Source organism: Meriones unguiculatus, chromosome 7, assembly GCF_030254825.1.
Source record: "Meriones unguiculatus strain TT.TT164.6M chromosome 7, Bangor_MerUng_6.1, whole genome shotgun sequence".
Lineage (NCBI taxonomy): Eukaryota > Metazoa > Chordata > Mammalia > Rodentia > Muridae > Meriones > Meriones unguiculatus.
In genome coordinates this window covers 61,465,552-61,484,364 of record NC_083355.1, presented here as the reverse complement: position 1 = coordinate 61,484,364, position 18,813 = coordinate 61,465,552, and the positions used below count along the sequence as shown (strand labels likewise).

Below are 18,813 nucleotides of genomic sequence, written 5' to 3'. Positions count from 1 at the left end.
TATCTCAGCACATGGGAAGCTGAGGAAAGAGAACAAGGAGTTCAAGGTCAACCTCAGCAACATAAGAGTTCAAGACAGGGCTACAAGAGACTTGTTTTTAAAACCAAACAAACAAAATTAAAAAGTAAATGGATCCACTAAAGGAAATCTCTTTACCAATGTCTAGAACAAACAGTGGCCCATTTTTTACTAAAGAATTCACCTCTTCATTTAAGAAGTTGGTATTTCAAACTTGGTATCAAAGTCAATTGGTCAACAAGAGAGAATGATTTAAAAGCTCTACTTGGGAGAAGTAGTTGATAAAAACTCAAGCCAAGTTGTTCCAAATATCCTGTTGTTGATACATCCAGTTTAGAGATTGTAAGAGAAGCTATGACTGTCGTCCCAAGACAGTGATGTCGTCATAAGAAAATACAGTAGTCTGTTTATAGATTCATTTATTCAGCCAGAAAACTTCCACTGAACGTTTAACCCAGGCAAAGTACTAACCATGGAGAGGAAGACATATCTTTGGTCTCTGTGTGGGAGAAGATAGTTTTTAGACAGGTAATTACAGTTTTATGCAACTAGGAATCATGTGCCAAATGTGTAAGATGCAGTCGTATCTCAGGGAAAGACGTATTTATGTCTGGCAGGGGGAGGAAAGGTGATGTTGGAGCTCACTCTCGGAGGAAGAAAAAGGTTTATTGGGTGTTCTAGGAAGAGGAAACTATGAATAAAGGCCCAGAAGTGATGGCAAAGCCTGCCAGGGTTGGGAAATAATACCTGCTTTGCATTACCAGAGGAGAAATTATAAAGAGAATACTGGAAGGAAAGCTGAGGAGTGGGCACAAGTTAAAAGTTAAAGGACTTAGAGAAACAAGCTAAGACGTTCAGACTGTATCTTCTGTACCAGACTGGAAACTGTTGTAAACTTTGGAACACAGAAGTACATTCTAGAAAGGCCATGCTATTCACAGAACAGAGAATACAGAGAGGAAGATGGAGTCGATGAGTAACAGTCGTTTTTACATCTGCTGGTGTGGTAGAAGGGTGCTGAAGAGAAATAAACTTCGTTAAATAAATCCAAAGCATGGCAAGAGTTTAAAAGCATAAAGATATTTTTCTAGAGAAATATCTTTTTGAACATAATGAAAACGATTGCTCACACTGTTTAATCGTGATTGTTAATTTGGTCTGCCCCCCCCCACCTTTTAAATACACACATTGTGTTCCTTACTTGATTGACAAGCAACTATTACTGATGTGGAAGACTGTATAGTTTCAGAAAGAATGCTACCAGGAGCTGACTGACTTGTCTGCCCATTTCACGTTTCAGTATCTGAAAGACTTTGGGGGAAGTTGCAGTATCTCCTAAGCCACCACATCCTCCTTTGTAAAGTGAAGGGCACAATGCAATGGACCCTCTGATTCACAGCTTTTCACTCACTAATCCCTCCCATTTCTCATTTCATCCTAGTGCTTTTGATTTAGTTAAAGAAACTTTAACAGTTTTCGGAAGAATAGATGCATTTCAGAGATAACCCCTCAGGGTGTCATTTAGATATAATTCCATTTTTATTGCTCCATGCTTAACTTACTTAGCCTTCTTCCATGCAGGATGCTGGTTGTTTTGAAGCAGTGGACTTACTGTCCACATGAGTCATATTGTATTTTCAGACGAACACAAAGAGGAGTACTATTTAGTCACTTTCTAGACCTTCTCAGTTAAATGGACAATTTAAGCTCTAACATTTCGGTTATGGATTTTCCTGTCCAAAATGATTCTGTTTGACTCAGGTCAAATAGTTGTATGGTTTCAGAATGGGTAGTATTGTACAAAATTGTAGACCTTAAAATGACCAAAAGTGTGTTGCTTCTATAATAGTATTATTATAGCTATTTATTTTAAGGTGTATTTCTTTGGAAACTTCCTGTTACTTAATGCTTTTCCCCCCTGTCACTTAAAGACTGTTTACTTTAGTAATATATCTCCTAGCACTCTTGGAGCTCTGTGGGGTTTGTACAGACAAAACATCACAGCAGAACCATTACCAAGCTTCAGAGACATTGTGGGGTCTCCTGCAAATCAAAATGTTTTTTAATGTATGACATGTATGAAGTTGATGAAAATTCATGACTTTTCTCCATCACGACTGTTTCAGCTGAGAAAGGTGAGTGCAAAAAATTTCCTTTAATATTTTAAATTTCTGGAATCCTTTCCAATGCAAGGATTGGCTCTGTTTTGGCTCTCCTCTGATCAAGAAGTAAATGAAAATTAGCAGTTCACAATTGTCTCTTAGAAGCTTCCTGCTTAGGCCATTGCCCAGATATACAACTTTTAAAGGGGAATTGAAGTGAGGTTTGAAAATATAGTCAACAAATGTAAATATGCAAAATACATGTGGGAGACTGTATGAATACCACTAACATTTATTACTATTTTATGGTGTAGAAATATCTTCAAATTTATCCCTCAAAACAGAAGCTGAAATATTCAAGAAAATCTTAGGAAATAAGCCAGAAGGCTGCAGATATCGTGATCAGCTGTTATTAAGTAAAAATCCATTGAAAGCCAAATAAAAGGCATTGTGTAGTGTGTCCCGGCTAAAACCGAGACCACAAGAGCATCACAGTTAATTAGGACCAATCAGCGGGGATGCTTTGCAACACCTCTCACATCAGTGCACCATCTGATCTTCATCGTCCACATTTCCCACAGTTTTGCTGCAAAAAAAAGATGGGAAGGAAATATTTGACTCACTACATTCTGTGGCACATTTGAATTTCTTGTCCTTTTAGTTCTTTTAAAGTGACTGTTATGGAAATAAGATTTTGAAAAAACTTCCTCAAATGCCATTTTATGTGCATTTTAGGATAATCTGATTTAAATTTTTGTTTTAATTCTATATGTATTTAAACATGAGAAAAATACTGATTTTAAAAATAAAGTCTAGAACATGGATTTGAATTGTTATATGCTTTTTGTATAACTATTTGCAGTTATGAAAAAGAACTGAGGCATTGAATACAGGAATATGATGGATGACTAATACATTGCAGAGAAGCATCACATCTGTTCTCATTTTAACACAGTGCTGAGCTAAGTTAACTATGTAACAGCAACATTGTGCATATCTTAAAAGTAGTTAACTTAGTTCTTAAGAGAACACGCAAGACTTCACTGCCTTGCTTTCACAACTTATTCACTGTTTTCTTCTACCCAGAAAACTTTAAGTGAAAGTTGATTTATTATTCTCAGGAAAAATAGTACTAGGGAAATACACTGCTTTTAAATTTTTGCCATGTAACCAACATTTAAAAAAATCTGTTTTTGTTATTGTTGTTAGTCATCCAACATAAAAGGTAGAATGCTCTGAGCTGCTGAGGTGCTTCAGAACATTTTTTAAAATGACATATGAAAAAATATACAGATGTTTTGACAATAGTTTGCTGTCAAGTTTTGCCTCCGTTAAAAAGCTAATTTGTGAACGAATAGCAGGTACCTTTTTTGGAGGCGAAACTGGCCACGAAACTGGCACTGTTGATCTAAGTGAGATGTCTCAGATAGGAGCCCAAGGTCCAGTGCCCGGTGTTGGTGTTTGTAAAAGCACTGCTTGTCATGGTAAATGAGCTCTCAGACTCGGCCGCCGTCTCCTGGTAGAAGGAGACATGCTTTGGAGGAAAGCTAAAGCTGTCTGGTGCACACGGCTTAGTTTTTGTTTGTTTTGTTATGGTCTGCATATTGTCTCCTACATCATACAAGATGTGGCTTCTCCCTCTTTTCCACTACTCCCATATCAATCAATAAAGAAATAAAATAAGGAAAAGAAAAAGTCTTTGCCAAATATTCCCTTTCTTGAAAACTCAGTAAGCCTGTAGAAAGAAAGCAAGTTTTGAGAATTCTCTTCTCTCTAGTACTAAACAGTTTCTTTCTCCTCTTTGCACAGATTCACTCTTCATCACGGCAAGAGGGGGCACCTGTGGCCCTTAACAAAGTCGCCCTTCCCTCTGCTCCATAGAAACCACCAGCCTCAGGATAAATATTTTACTTTGGATATGCATTTCACAATCAACAATAAAGAGGTATGTTGGGATATGATTTCCTTTTCCTACTAAGAGACAGTCACACTTGCATTTAACCCAAGACTGCTGCATTTGTCCCCCAAGGCAGGCTGTGAATAATGCTCCCACAGAAAGTGCTTTCTGTAGCCATCAGACCCAAATCAGCTCTGTCGCCCACACTTTGATTCGAAGGGATTGGGATAATCATGGTTTAAAATGTGCTTTATAGAAACTCTGCTTATCTCTAAAAATCAGTATTTCTTAAAGCAAACAATTTAAGTAGAAAAGTCATTTGATAAAAATAATTGGCTCAGCGGAAACAGGGCTCACATTCTTCTGCCAGAGAATGCTCCGGTGGTGACACCAACCTCGGTGGTATTCATTAAACACAGTTTTCATTCAGCTTAAAGTCTTGGTGATGGGGGGGGGGCGACGAATTAGTTTAAAAATAATTTAAAAGAAGTAAACAAATGCAGGGGGCAGGAAGAATAAAATCTCTCTCACATGGACTTTACGTGATTCAGTTTCTCAAAAATGTTCTCAGGAGGCACAAAATCATCATGTGCTCAGTGTCAGGACAAGGATGCCTTTTAAACTGGAGAGTTTAAAGAAGTTTGCTTAGCAGATGGCAGGTTAACTGAGCCATAAAAATGATCCAGATTACAATATTAGGACAGAACCTAAAGTTTCATGAACTTTAGAACTCAAGTTATAATGGTCTTTAATAAATGGCACCTTTGGAACTTCTGAGACTCACAAATCCAGGAGCACATTATTTTATTGTGTTCATTTGACTTTCTTAACTGTGGGAACTAGGAAAAATTATACGCTTTTAGACTGTTCCCAGGTGGTGGTCCTATGTAGATGGTATGCCTTTAAAACAAAAGCTTATAAACAGGCTAAGTCACAGCTACACTGTTGTGTTTACTTTCGCTTGATTTGGTAAATAACCAATTTATATGAATGAACATAAAAAAGTGTAGATTCTTAACAATATCACAAAATATTCTTTAAATAGTTCAGCAATTAATTAAGCGGCCCCTTGAATATGATTCATTTTATTCATCATTTATCTTCAGACCTACATGCATTTAAATTTTGCAGATGAGCAAATGTTTTTAGCTATATATTGTATAAAGGTGAAGAGAGTCTGTAGCAAGCTATCTGAGTTCATTCAACAAAGTTTTGACATTTAACACCACTTTTAATAATTCTGCTTTAGATGCAATGCTGTTGTTAATTTGCTAAAGTTTCAAACATTTTTATTAAAACATCAGAGTATTAAAAGCAATACCTTGGTGCTGATAAATAGTCACTTCCTTATCTCACACACTTTTTAATCTGTTTAGAAGCATAATTGTGTGTTATTTTAAAAGGACAAGTAAATAAAGTTATGTAGGGTCCACTCTAGTGAAAGGAAATTCAGAATCTTTAGCAGGACCATGAGCTCCTGACTTGGCTTCAGCTTACCTACCTTGTATATAAAGTGAGCTGCCAAAATTAACTAGTGAGCACTAAACAAAATGAGAAATCAACGGAGAGAACAGCCAAGGAGGAACAAGGAAGAGTTTCAGGAAATGATATTTTCCCATCAGTGGATAGGCATGCATACATTAAAGGTATAAAAGGCAGCAGGAGAGAAACAAAGGCTGAGCTCTAAGGATCCAGCGGGTCTGAATTAACAAATGGGGGAAAAATGAAATCATTCTGCTTAAACTTGCTCACTAATAAAAGGAGAATTGCTTTTGTTAAATATGCTCGGTGTGATTATCAAGCAGATTTTTTTTCTCCCAGACATCTATGAATAAAACATGCAGTTTGAGCATTAGGTAAACAAACAATAAATGGGATGAGTTCAGTTGCAACATAACAACATTTTATTTAGAAAACATATATAATCATATTTGTATTGGCAATCCAAATTTAATGACTCCTTTCAGTAAAGGCGAAATGCCTTACAAATCACACCTACCGCACAAGGGTTGCTTGGCCATTCCCCCCCCCCCCCTGTTTTCCCAAAGAAAGAGATCGTAAAGGTCTCTGCTGAACCAGACCTATAAACTAGATGAATTCTGGTTGTTTTGGAATTTTTTTCTTTTAAATCATCTTAATTGTAGTTTATACATGGTTCCAAACAAACAAACAAACAAGCAGAAAGTCAGAAGAAAAAAAAAAACCATCTACGTTTCTGGGACAGAAGAGCAAGTGTGTCAAGTCTGTGTAGTTCGGGCTGACTGAGGTAAACCTGCAGTTGAGGAGCACTCCTTGGCTTATTAGCCCTTTCATTAACACATCTGTAAACCATGAATGGGAAGAAACCATTTACAATAAGGAAGGCAAACAACAGAATGAATTTCCTCTGTTGGCGTTTTATAAGACTGTTAAACAGAAAATGGAGGGAAGAACTCTCTTTAGACGGCATCACTTAATTAAGTAAAGCGTCGTAATCAGAGTCCCCTCCAATTGTAATGACTGTAGGGAGTCAAGTACATCTCTGTCTATATTAGAGTATCTAACCGCAATGATTTATTGATATTTATTTTAGAAGTACAACACAAAAGCAATAAAACAGCAGAGGCAGGGAGAGAGGAGGCATGCCTGGGCTTTCTGAGGTGCGGCAAACATTCCTGATGTTCTCGCGAGAGGTTCTGCTTTTTAAAATCAGAGCACACCTCTCGAGAAAAGTGTTACTTTCCCCGCCTTTGATTTTTCACATGCTCACCGCGACGTTTCTTTGTCCGTTGGGTGAATCATGGATTCACTTTCTTCACTGCAAGAATCACTGCAAATGAGAGGATAGGCACCTGCTGTTTTCTGCAGTGGCGTTACTGGGTTGCATTCTACGCTGATTTTAGCCTTCAAATACGGCTTCTCCGCGTGGGAGACAGACTCAGGGGAGGAGAGTAAACACACTGTATAGGCAGGCAGACCTTGGCTGCCCTCCAAGTTGCACACAGCATCAACCTGTTTATCTGCCACATCTCACAGATCTCAAAAACACGTGAATAATCAGGCGAGCAACTGGATAACTGATTCCCACTAGGGAACCTAAGCGGTGTTCCGACGAGAGGATGGCAGGATTCTAAGACACTGGTACAGACAGACTGGAATTGTAGAAATGGCAGGTAATAAAGTTGATTGGTGCTTCAAAGACGAAAACAGTCTGTGCTAAAATAAACCTGGATACCTCCGTCCCGTGGGCTGGGTTTGGTATATTTATGTGCAAGCTTTCTGGAGAACAGAGTAAAATAAAATTTTAACATTCCAATTATGAGTGCCAGAGAGCCTCTGGGCTTTACGTTAGCTGTCAAGATCATTTATTTCTAAGAACTCGGATTTAAATATTGGAGGACAGTGTTTTCGAACACAAATTTTCACCAACACATACACTTGAAGCTGGATTGTCAAGCGGTCTTACAACCTGTCCATTTCAAGGAAGCCACTTTTCTTTAAAAAAAAGTTGTGTTTTTTAAACTGCAAAACATGAATATTTGGGTATTAAATGATCTGGGGAAACAGGGCTTTTATCATTTTGCTTTTAGTTTCTGTTCTTCTTGATTGGCTGATCCTTTAACCCTTTGCCTCACCTCAGTGATCACCAGGCACAGGCATTCAGCTGCAAAGTAGACACTGTCTAAGGTTGCAGGGCTTAATCTCCAAAGAACACTATGGAAACCTCGAGGTGACTTACAGATTGTAGGCTTGGTTCACATCCGTGAGCTCGACCTGGCTTTACATAATGACAGTGAGATAAATTGTTTGCTTGATATACATATGTCTCGACAAGGCAGGGTGTCTCTGTGTGGCCCTGTCTGTCCTGGAACTCCAACTGTAGACCAGGCTGGCTTTGAACTCAGAGAACCCCCTGCATCTGCCTCCTGAGTGCTGGGATTAGAGGAATGTGCCCCCATGCCTGGCTTTCAGTTATCTTTACTGCAGATACTAGCTTACTCTAAAACATGTAGGCCTCCCTGCATCTGTTATAAACACAAAGCGCCCTTCCTCACCAACAGCCATGGTTGGACAAGTCAATCACATAAGCACCGCATTCACTACAACGTGTTTCATACCGCGGAAAGTGAATTTGCTAAAACTCACCAACCCTGAAATTTTTGCTAAAATATATGCAAAGACCTCATCCTCTTAGCAACAGCTAGGTGACCTGTAAATTAATGTTTCAAATGATATACTGCCACATTTGATCTTATTTATTTATTTATTTATACACTTTATTCACTTTGTATCCTGGCTGTAGACTTCCCTCCTTCTCCTCCTACTTTTCCCCCTCTTTTCCCCCTATGCCCTTTCCCTAATCCACTGGTAGGGAAGGTCCTCTTCCCCTTCTGTCTAACCCTAGCCTATTAGCTCTCATCAGGGCTGGCTGTGTTGTCTTCCTCTGTAGCCTGGTTGAGCTTTTTGACCAAAGCCTTGCCCCAAGAGAATATATGTTGAGTGTTGAGTCTGTTGCTGATTGTATTGGCCAAGTGTGTTTTTTCTTGCCTTGCCATTTTCTTATTTCTCTCTCTCTCTCTCTCTCTCTCTCTCTCTCTCTCTCTCTCTCTCATGTTCTTTTTCTTCAAGGCAGACAGAACAGCTCCAATTATCAGTATGGAGAAGTCTAAATTAGAATTTACTGCTTTTTGTAAGTCTATCTTGAGCAGTCTCTTTAGCAAAGCGGGTACCTAGATAAGGTGAGACTGTCTTTTCTTGGTCACTTCTATCTGACCTTGTTAAACTGATACATTTCTTCCATTATTTTAAGTAACTTGCTTGGAGACTTTGCAGGCAACAACAGAAGACCTGGAAAGTATTTTTAAAATATGTGTCCTGATAAGGAACAAACGGAAGTGTATAGGAACTGAAGGATGGCATTAAAGTTATACAATCTGATTAAGAGTGTGAGGACACAAATACTGAATTTTGCACTCACATGACATTTTACTAAGTTTTCTGCAGGAGAATATACCCACAAATTTAAAGTAAGTTCCGGGAACCTCAGTTAATGTCAACCATGGCTATTTACTCAGCCATAAGGAACCCCTGTTGAGCAGAGTTTGTGAAAGTGATGATTACTTGAAATCAAAAGTGATCACCAAACATCACAAAACTTATACATCAAAGGAACTCAAAAAATAATAGCCTGAGTAAGTGATCTTTGCAACCACAGAAACAATATAAAAAGCTAAGTTATTTCATTTGATTTTTGCCTTTAAAAATGCTTCAGTAAACATGCACACTGTGTGTTTTTATAAGTGGTTTCAGCAGAACTAATTCCTTGAAGTGGAATCTCTAGATAAAAACGCATTTGCAGTTTTTAAGTGTCACCATTACCTTACCGACACAACCAAAGAAGCCGTACCAGCTCACCTCTCTCTGACAAATTTTGAGGGATTTTTCACAAGGACTGAGATGAGAATTAAACATGGGATACCTCTGTCTGCCCTTCCATCTGCTCAAACTTGGCTAAACATAGTGCATTCTCTTCTGTGGTGGATGATGATGACCTTGTGGAAAGAGAGAGAACATTCACTATAGTCTACTTGCTAGGCTGGAGCCTCTAGAGCTGCAGGGGCTGTTTCTCCTTTCTCCATCTCTGCGTAGGTTCTACTTAAAGGGTGCACTCACCTTCCTCCCCTCATTGGCTTGGAGTCCAAGCATATGCTGTTCTCAGTCTCCAAGGCTTCCTGAGGCTCTCTGGGCTCCCTCTCCACCTTGTCATTCAGCTCCCCTGTGTGATTAACCCAGAGATTTACCTGACATTGACCCAGTCCCTGCACTGAAGAGGTAACCTTATCCTTCAAACTACCACTCCTTATTCAGTACTTTTATCTTTATCAGGCCCATTTTCATCTTGAAATAGATACGCAGAAATGCCTCGCTCTGTACCTGAACCTAGCCCTTAAGTTGGAGGGTTATGCCAGTGTTATCAAAGCTATAGTTACAGTAGGACTTTTAGTTTATGTTCAACATTAGCATGCTAGCTTCTACAGTGAGAACTGTAGATCAAAGAGAAGTGAAACATGCATTCCTTTTAGAAGCTTGTAAAACTATGAGGAGACAGACACCACTAACCAAATGTAGGCCACTCTTTGATAAACACTAAAACATATACAAATTAAAATTCTATGACATCTTACTTCCGGAAACTTATTCCACAGATATACCTGTGATGAAAAAAAAAAAAGAAAAGAAAAGAAAAGAAAAGAAGACAAATTGCTCAGTGCAGGATTGTACGTAATGCGAAGAGTCAAGGGGGCTTTTGTTACTGAGAAGGAAATCTGTCAATTAGGAAAAGCTCTCCATGGAATAACATGGAGTGACCCAGGATCAATTTCACATAAAAGCAAACAACGGAACATGTATAATGTGTGTTTCCCTTTGTAGAAAAACCTGTGAATATATATGAATATATCCAGGAATGTTATGAAGATGATTCAGTCAATGGTGGGTCACAGATAGGATGGCAGTCTCACAGAATCCCAGGGAGCTGGAAAGTTTCGGCAGCCTAGCGATGTCTTAGCCACTATAGCAGAGTAACTGACATGCTTGTAATCACATTGGTGCAGACAGACCCACTGAGCTGCCAGCTACATGAAAGTACTCTATTGTGTGTAATATTGGATATCGATAATAATGATCATGTGCATGCTATGCTGCAGAATTTTTTTGTAGTTTCAGAGTGTCCTCCTTAGTACAAAAGAGTATGCTATAAAACAAGATTCTATTTTACTCTAGAAGTGACTTTCATGATCATCTCCTTCTTTGCCTGCATTGAGAGGACTTGTAGAGTCACTCTGCATAAGTACACTTTATGTGCTTCGCCCAGTGGCAAAACTGCTTATGATATATTTCTCAGAAATGATCTCTGGAAGTGACATGTGACGACATATAAAAAAATTGGAAGGCCCCCCTCCCCTAAAAACAGTGTATTGCCCTATGGGGCATTAGAGTTTGGGGTTAAATGTAACTTTCCAATCCATATATCTTTGTGCTATTTTAATTTTGTTATTTTCATCTTCTTCCATGTATATTATCATATACTAGTTATATCTAATGGGTTTCACTATGACATATGTGTTTTGCTATAGTCACTGTTTTTTTCCCCTCTCCCTTTTCTGCTGACTCCCTTCCTCTGTCCCAAGTAGTCTGCCCCACTCTCTCTCCCCACCCACGTGTGTTTCACTATGGTTGTTGACAGAAGCATGGGTGGGGGAAACATGAGCAACTTAATAGTGGCTAAACCACTGAAGAAAGTCTCCCCATTTCTCAGGAATCAATAACTGTTTAGGAGTGCTCTGAGATGGGTGGGTCATTTTAGTTTTCCAAACATTTGAATATCATATATATATATATATATATATATATATATATATATATAGCATATTAGGTACTTTTATAATTCAAAATCAAATCCCTTCTTCACAGACATCCTAGGTGCTTGGCTACCTTAACATGAGATAAAGAATTTTACTGGAGAATCCCTGAGCAGGAGACAGACAAGCCTTGGATTTTGTTACCTCTCCATAAACCCGTTGTCTGTCTTGAGCAGATCTGGGGGAAAGAATACTACACAAAGTTCACAAAGACACAATTTCCCACGAGCAGGGCATGTGGTAAGACAGGACGACAGTATTAGGGGCAGCGTCCAGCATTCGACCTGCAGCAAGGCCATTCTAAGTGACCACCTCGGGCCTCCCACACCAACCTGGTCATCAACGCGTGATTTTCCAGGCCTTGCTTGAGCTAACCTGCTTAAGTTTTGAAGATGAACAATGTGAAGACTCTCTTCTTCAAGCTTTAAATAAAAGCCTTATGCTGAGTTGCAAAGAGAAATTCTTTACTTAGAATGTCTGCCTCAAAATTCCCAGAACATCTCATTAAGGTGGTTTGGGGAGAGGTATTGGGATGAAATTAGATCTGGAGAATTCTTTGGACTCTTCTATGAACTGAAATTAGGATGTTTTACAAGAAGGTAGTAGAGAAATTTTATAAATGAGAAAAATGCTAATGATTTTATGATTGTAAATGACATTGTCAAATGAATATGAAAATTTTAAATCTTCACACAAGTCAGACAAGGACACAAATGAAGAAAACTCCAAACCCGTGTCTATCTCTGTGTCTTCTCACTGCTACTACCCTGAATTTTCAGCTCTTTTTAGTCATCCTCCACCCGAGACTATACCTAACAGACAGTCTTGATTTCCTAGGACAGTACTGCCAAATGGCTGGACGTGTGGAGATCAGTGACCATAAAGAGGGTGACTCCTGTTTTTTCCTTTCCACTCATGCCGCCCATTCGGCCACCACCTCTCACAAATGGAGAAGGAGAGCTTCAGATGTGATAAAATGTCCGTGAACCCACATCTAGTGTTGGTTTCTTTTCAGGAAAACTAGTGGTTCATTATGTTATTTTTATGAGCTTATCGTACAAATGTGAGCCTGTCAAGTGAGTTATTGCCAGCAATCAGGACCATTTGTTACATAACATCAGTAAGTGGGACTCAGGTGAGAAACAACCCTGATTGTAGGTGTTCAGGCCCAATGTGCATCAGTTGTAACTCCTTAAATGTATTTCTTCTAGCAGCTAATTTGAAATGCTTTATCAGTGAAAAATCTCACACAACAGTTGTACAAACATACATAGAAAAGCATGAGGAAATTAAATCAGAGTTATAATGTAAACCTTAAAATGATGGCTTAATTTGCACCCACTTTGTACTTTTAACTAAATATTGTGGTAAGTAGTGCTTACTTAAATCCTAAGGATACGGGCATTTATTATACACAATATGAAAATACTTCAAGAGGCTTGTGATTAACGCTGTGGTATTCAGGCTTAGTTTACAGCGACTTTCAATCAAAGACAAAAGGCTCAAGCAGATGATGAAACACATTAAAAAGATGTGTGTGCACACCCAAGGACTTAATGCAGACCTGCCCCTGGTAGCTCAGAGGTTCGAGGTTTTATCCCCTAACAAGTAGCGCCGTCGCTTGACACGGCTGTGCTTGGGGAAGAACAGCCAGACCAAGTACGGGATTGCCTAGTTAAACTTAATTTCTGATCAACTGTGAATATTTTCATATAAAATTACATACAGGCTATTGAATGCAGCATGCTATACCAAAAAAAAAAAAGTGGCTATTAGGAAACCAACTACCCCTGAGTCCCCTGCACTATTTATTTTTTTCTAGGCATGGCAACTCTACCATAGAGGTTCTGAGGAGTCCCCACATAGCTCCTTCCCTGCCTGCCATGGCTTGGCTTGAGGCCTCTCAGGCCTGCAGACACTCACTTGAACACGTGTGTGCTCACTGTTTAAAGGGCGATGCCTGGAATATGGGAAAACCCCCAGGCCAATCATCAGTCGAGCACGGTGATTCGGCTCGTGGTCAGCTTTGGGTGTGGTTCGTTCACATAATTATGTGTTGGAAGCCTGCTCTTCAGTGTGACCAGGGAGAGGTGGTGAGGCCTGTAAGAACTAGGTCCTCTTGAGAAGCCATTAGGTGATTACCCTTGGATGGGATCATGACAGTTTTTATGGACTCTGGGTTAGTTCTTGTGAGAGTGACTTATTGTGAGAGCCAGCCAACCTCTGAGCTCCTAATGTCCCATGATTTCTTGTCTCGGGTGCTATCTCCTTTCCCCAGACGTAGGCTCACAGTTTTGGTGTTGACTTCACCAGGGCCAGGGCTATGGTGTTAAGGGACACTGCTCCCGGGAGACATGAACAAACATCTACTCCCCGACCCTTGCAGAGAGCGAACCAATACAGAGCAAAGTAAGGACATCGTGAAAGTACATCGAAAGTGAATGAGGGCGTGATTGGGGTTGTTTGCAGGAGTGTGGGTGAAGGGTTACTTACTTACAGGAGCAGAAGTAGCTCAAAGACAGCGGCGTCGGCAAAGCCTACCTGAGCACGGGCGATAGACCATAGGAGCGGAATTCTGGAGGACACTGCGCAACAGTACTGCGCAACAGTACAAGTCGGAAAGTGATCTCTCTGGGTGGCTCGGTTGGTCTGAGTGTCTGTCAGCCAGCTTCGCTGGGCTGTTTCTTCCAGACAGCAACTCCTCACTGAGGTTGTCTCTCACAGTCCTCACTGCTTAAATATGTTTGGTGGAGAAAGGAACCCAGTTAATCAGATCAGTTTTAAGGATTTCCTGAAGCCTTTGAGTTGTTTACTTCCTGAGCTTAATGAGCTTTCCTGTAAGATGGCATGCTTCATCTTCCCTTAGAGCATCCTATATCTTCGTGAGCTTCCCTCCAAGGTGGAAATTAACAACAAAGGAATTCACCATGCTCAGGGATCTCTAGAACTATGAGCTAAATAATCCCCTTCCCCCCTTTCTAAAATGAAGTATCTAGCTTTGGACATTTCATTATCGTAACAAAATAGGAGAAAATATATTCTACTACTCCCTGCTACTTAAGCTTGCTTCCTCTTGAGGATTTTGCTTACATTTTCCAATAAAAATTTAAACATCAACAAATGGAGAGAGGCATCGACTGCCACCTCAAGCAGCGGTAGTGTGGAGAAGACAGTTTCGTTCTCTCCTTCAATCTGAATGTTAATATTAAATCTTCAAAAGCATGCCTTTAATGTTTGGTGCCACTTTTCAAAGAGCACACAGATGTGAGAGGAGGTAGGAGAGCCCCTCTCACGTAAGTGTGCGTGTCACATGAGCTTTAGTCTACAGTCACAGATTGACTTTTTGGAGCACTGGTGAAGGCTGCTACTCAAAGGTTTGATTGAATGTTGTCTCAGTCAGGCCAACTGACAGCACTGCAAGTGTCCAGCAACCAAAGAAATGGAACGTAGATGGGGTAGAATAGTAGATAAAATGTGTAGAAATGGCAGACTCGAGATTGAGTCTTGGCCATTCATTTCAAGCCTCTGTGAGGGCCCATGCAATCCATTTAGCCTTCATGACTCTTGGCTTTCTTTTAAAAGAAAATGGGGATATTAAGGTAGGGCAAGAAAGTATGTGTACAAATAATTTGTAAACTTCAAGTTCTATCCAGATGTTAGTAGTGATTACTGATAATGAGGGAGATAATGGTCAAGAAAAAAATGACCTGAGTCAGTAGTCTGTATGTGTATGTTATTGTATTGTTATATATTGCAGTGCTAGAAGTTGGATTTCTGGCCTCAGGCATGCTAAGAATACACTGCTATTGAACTTCACCTGGAACCCCCAGGAGACAGTTGATGGTTTTGTTTTTTATTATGTTTAGTGTGTGTGTGTGCATGTGATTATGTATGTGGGAACACACTTAGCACCGCACATGAGTAGAATTCAGAAGACAACTTAGGGAGCTGGTCTGTCCTTCCACCACATAGGACCGGAGCTCTCCTTCGACCACCTAGAACTAGGGCGCCCAACTTAGTCCATCAGGTTTGGTGACAAGTGCCCTTACTCACTGAGACATCTTCCTGGTCCCTTTACTAGAGTTTGAAATGTTTACCACTACTCGATTCGTAAGAACTATACATGTATGATTACTGTTATTATAAGGGCTGAGAAAATAAATGCATTGAAAACAAATTCAGCTGCATATACTTTATTCATTCATTCACTCATTCATCAAAGGTGTAGTCTTGCATTCTAAGTGGCCTCAAACTCTCTTTGGAGAAGAGGATAACCTTGAATTCATGATCCTCCTGCTCTCACCTTTCAAGTGAGATTACAGGTATCATGGGTGTCCAATTCCATCTATGTTAGAATTTTTTCTTTTTAAAGAAAAGACTCACTTTTATTTATTTTTGTTTAAAAAAATCAAAATAAAGCTGCTACAAACATGGTTGAGCACTTGTATGCTTGAGTGAATTTTGGATATATATAGGTGTGGTATAGCTGGATCTTGAGGCAGCGCTATTCCTAATTGTCTGAGAAAGCGCCAGATTGATTTCCAGAGTGGTTATACCAGTTTACATTTCCACCAGCAGTGGAGGAGGGTTCCGCTTTCTCCACATCCTCTCCAGCATGTGTTGTCACTTGAATTATTCATCTTAGCCATTCTGATGGGTGTAAGGTGGAATCTCAGGGTCATTTTGATTTGCATTTCCCTGATGACTAAAGATGTTGAACATTTCTTTAAGTGTTTCTCTGCCATTCTATATTCCTCTACAGAGAATTCTCTGTTTAGCTCTGTACCCCATTTTGAATTGGATTTGTTGATGTTTAACTTCTTGAGTTCTTTATATATACTGGATATTAGCCCTCTGTCAGATATAGGGTTGGTGAAGATCCTTTCCCAAGCTGTAGGCAGTCATTTTGTTCTGACAACAGTGTCCTTTGTTTTCCAGAAGCTTTTCAGTTTCATAAGGTACCATTTATTGATTGTTGCTCTTAGAGCCTGAGCTGTTGGTGTTCTGTTCAGGAAGTTGTCATCTGTGCCAATGAGTTCAAGGCTCTTGCCCACTTTTTCTTCTAACAGGTTTAGTGTGTCTGGTTTTATATTGAGGTCTTTGATCCACTTGTACTTTAGTTTTGTGCAGGGTGATAGATATGGGTCTGTTTGAATTTTTTACATGTGGACATCCAGTTAGACCAGCATCATTTGTTGAAAGTGCTATCTTTTTTCCCTTGTATGGTTTTGGTATCTTTGTCAAAAACCAGGTGTCCATAAGTGTGTGGGTTTATTTCTGGGTCTTCAATTCTATTTCATTAATCCACCATTCTGTTTCTATGCCAGTGCCACTCAGTTTTTATTACTGTTTCTCTGTAGTACAGCTTGAGATCATGGATGGAGATACCTCAAGAAGATCTTTTATTGTAGAGGATTGTTTTAGCAATTCTGGGTTTCTTGTTATTCCAAATGAAGTTGTGAATTTTTCTTTCAAGGTCTGTAAAGAATTGTGTTGGTAGTGTGATGGGAATTGCATTGAATCTGTGGATTGCTTTTGGTAAGATGGCCATTTCTACCATGTTAATCCTGTCAAGCCATGAGCATGGGAGATCTTTTCATCTTCTGGTATCGTCTTCTGATTCTTTCTTCAGAGACTTAAATTTTTTTTCATACAAGTCTTTGACTTACTTGGTTAGGGTCACACCAAGGTACTTTGTGTCCTTTGTGGCTATTGTGAAGGGTGTTGTATCCCTAAAAACAGCCCAGATGCCCCTCAGTTGAGGAATGGATATAGAAATTGTGGTACATCTACATAATGGAATATTTCTCAGTGATAAAAAACAAGGAAATCATGAAATTTGCAGGTAAATGGTGGGAACTGGAAAAGATCATCCTGAGTGAGCTATCCCAGAAGCAGACAAACACACAGGGTATATACTCACTCATAAGTGGATATTAGACATATAATATAGGATAAGCATTCTAAAATCTGTACACCTAAGAAAGCTAATCAGGAAGGAGGACTCTGGCTAAGATGCTCAATCTCCGTTCAGAAAGGCAAAGAGGATGGACATTGGAGGAGGGAGAAAACAGGGAACAGGACAGGAGCCTACCATGGAGGGCCTCTGAAAGGCGCTACCTTGCAGGGTATCGAGGCAGATGCTGAGACTCATAACAAACTTTGGGTAGGGTTCAGGGAATCTTTTGAAAGAAGTAGGAGATAGTAAGACCTGGAGAAGACAGGAGCTCCACAAGGACAGCTACAGATCCAAAAAGTCTGGACACAGGAGTCTTTTCTGGAACTGATACTCCAACCAAGGACCACTCATGGAGATGGCCTAGAACCCCTGCATGGAGGTAGCCTATGGCAGTTCAGTGTCAAAGTGGCCTCCATAGTAATGGGGACAGGGACTATCTCTGACATGAACTGATTAGCCTGCTCTTTGGTCACCTCCCTCTGAGGGGGGAGCAGCCTTACCAGGCCACAGAAGAAGACAATGCAGCCACTCCTGATGAGACCTGATAGACCAGGATCAGAGGGAAGGTGAGGAGGACCTCCCTCATCAGTGGACTGGGAGAGGAACACGAGTGGGGAAGATGGAGGGTGGGATTGGGAGGGGAGGAGAGAGGGAGGTACAGAGAGGATACAAAGTGAATAAACTGTAATTAATAAAATTAAAAATAATTAAAAAAACAAAAAATCAAAAATCAAAATAAAATATAATAAGATAAAACAAAAGCTATCACATCAAAGTTGAAGAAGATAAACCAAAGAAGGAAAAAAGCCCAAGAGAGGGCACAAGAATCAGAGACCCCAGAGACCCACTCATTCTCACACTCAGGAATCCCATAAAAACTATAATATATATATATATATATATAATAGCTGTAATATATACGCTGAGAGAACCTTGTGTAGGCCACTGCTGGCCCTGTGCATGCTGCTTCAGTCTCTGTGGGCTCACATGAGCTTTGATCATGTTGATCTAGAGGGACTTGCTTTCTTGGTGTCCTCCATGCCCTCTGGCCCTTATAGTCTTTCCACCTCTGCATCCTAAAGGCCATAACTAATGTGACAAAAAGATGGCGGTTTTCAATGGTTTGACTAAATGGCTACCAGACTCCCAGGTCTTACCTTGTTTTCCTGTTTCCTTGGATTTGAGAATGTCTGCCTCCTGTCCCAACTCTATGATCTAATAATAGCATTAATCTTGTAGGGTTTTTAGCAGGAACAATGTCATATCTCCCAAACAAGCTCTCATATTTTTCTCAAGACGCTGAGAGAGAGATTGAAACTTAAATTGTGACTCACCACTTGTTAGTTGTATACTCTTAGTTAGATTACTCAACTTTTTGGTTGAATTAATTCTGAATGAATATCATGATTATGAATTGCACATCGTGCCATTCCCTGT

The 18,813-nt window shown here is 39.9% G+C and overlaps 1 long non-coding RNA gene across 6 annotated transcripts in view; it reads left to right on the top strand.

Moving 5' to 3' along the window:
- Nucleotides 1–18,813, top strand: part of LOC132655421 (uncharacterized) — a 37,073-nt gene that overhangs the window by 13,496 nt on the left and 4,764 nt on the right. For 5 of the 6 annotated variants that reach the window (XR_009593231.1, XR_009593230.1, XR_009593228.1 and 2 more), the window contains exons 2-3: nt 1,979–2,153; nt 3,930–4,065. This is a non-coding gene — a long non-coding RNA (uncharacterized LOC132655421). Of the gene's footprint in view, nt 1–1,978; nt 2,154–3,929; nt 4,066–7,032; nt 7,170–18,813 lie in introns of all 6 variants that reach the window. The other variant, XR_009593232.1, reaches the window with a different exon arrangement.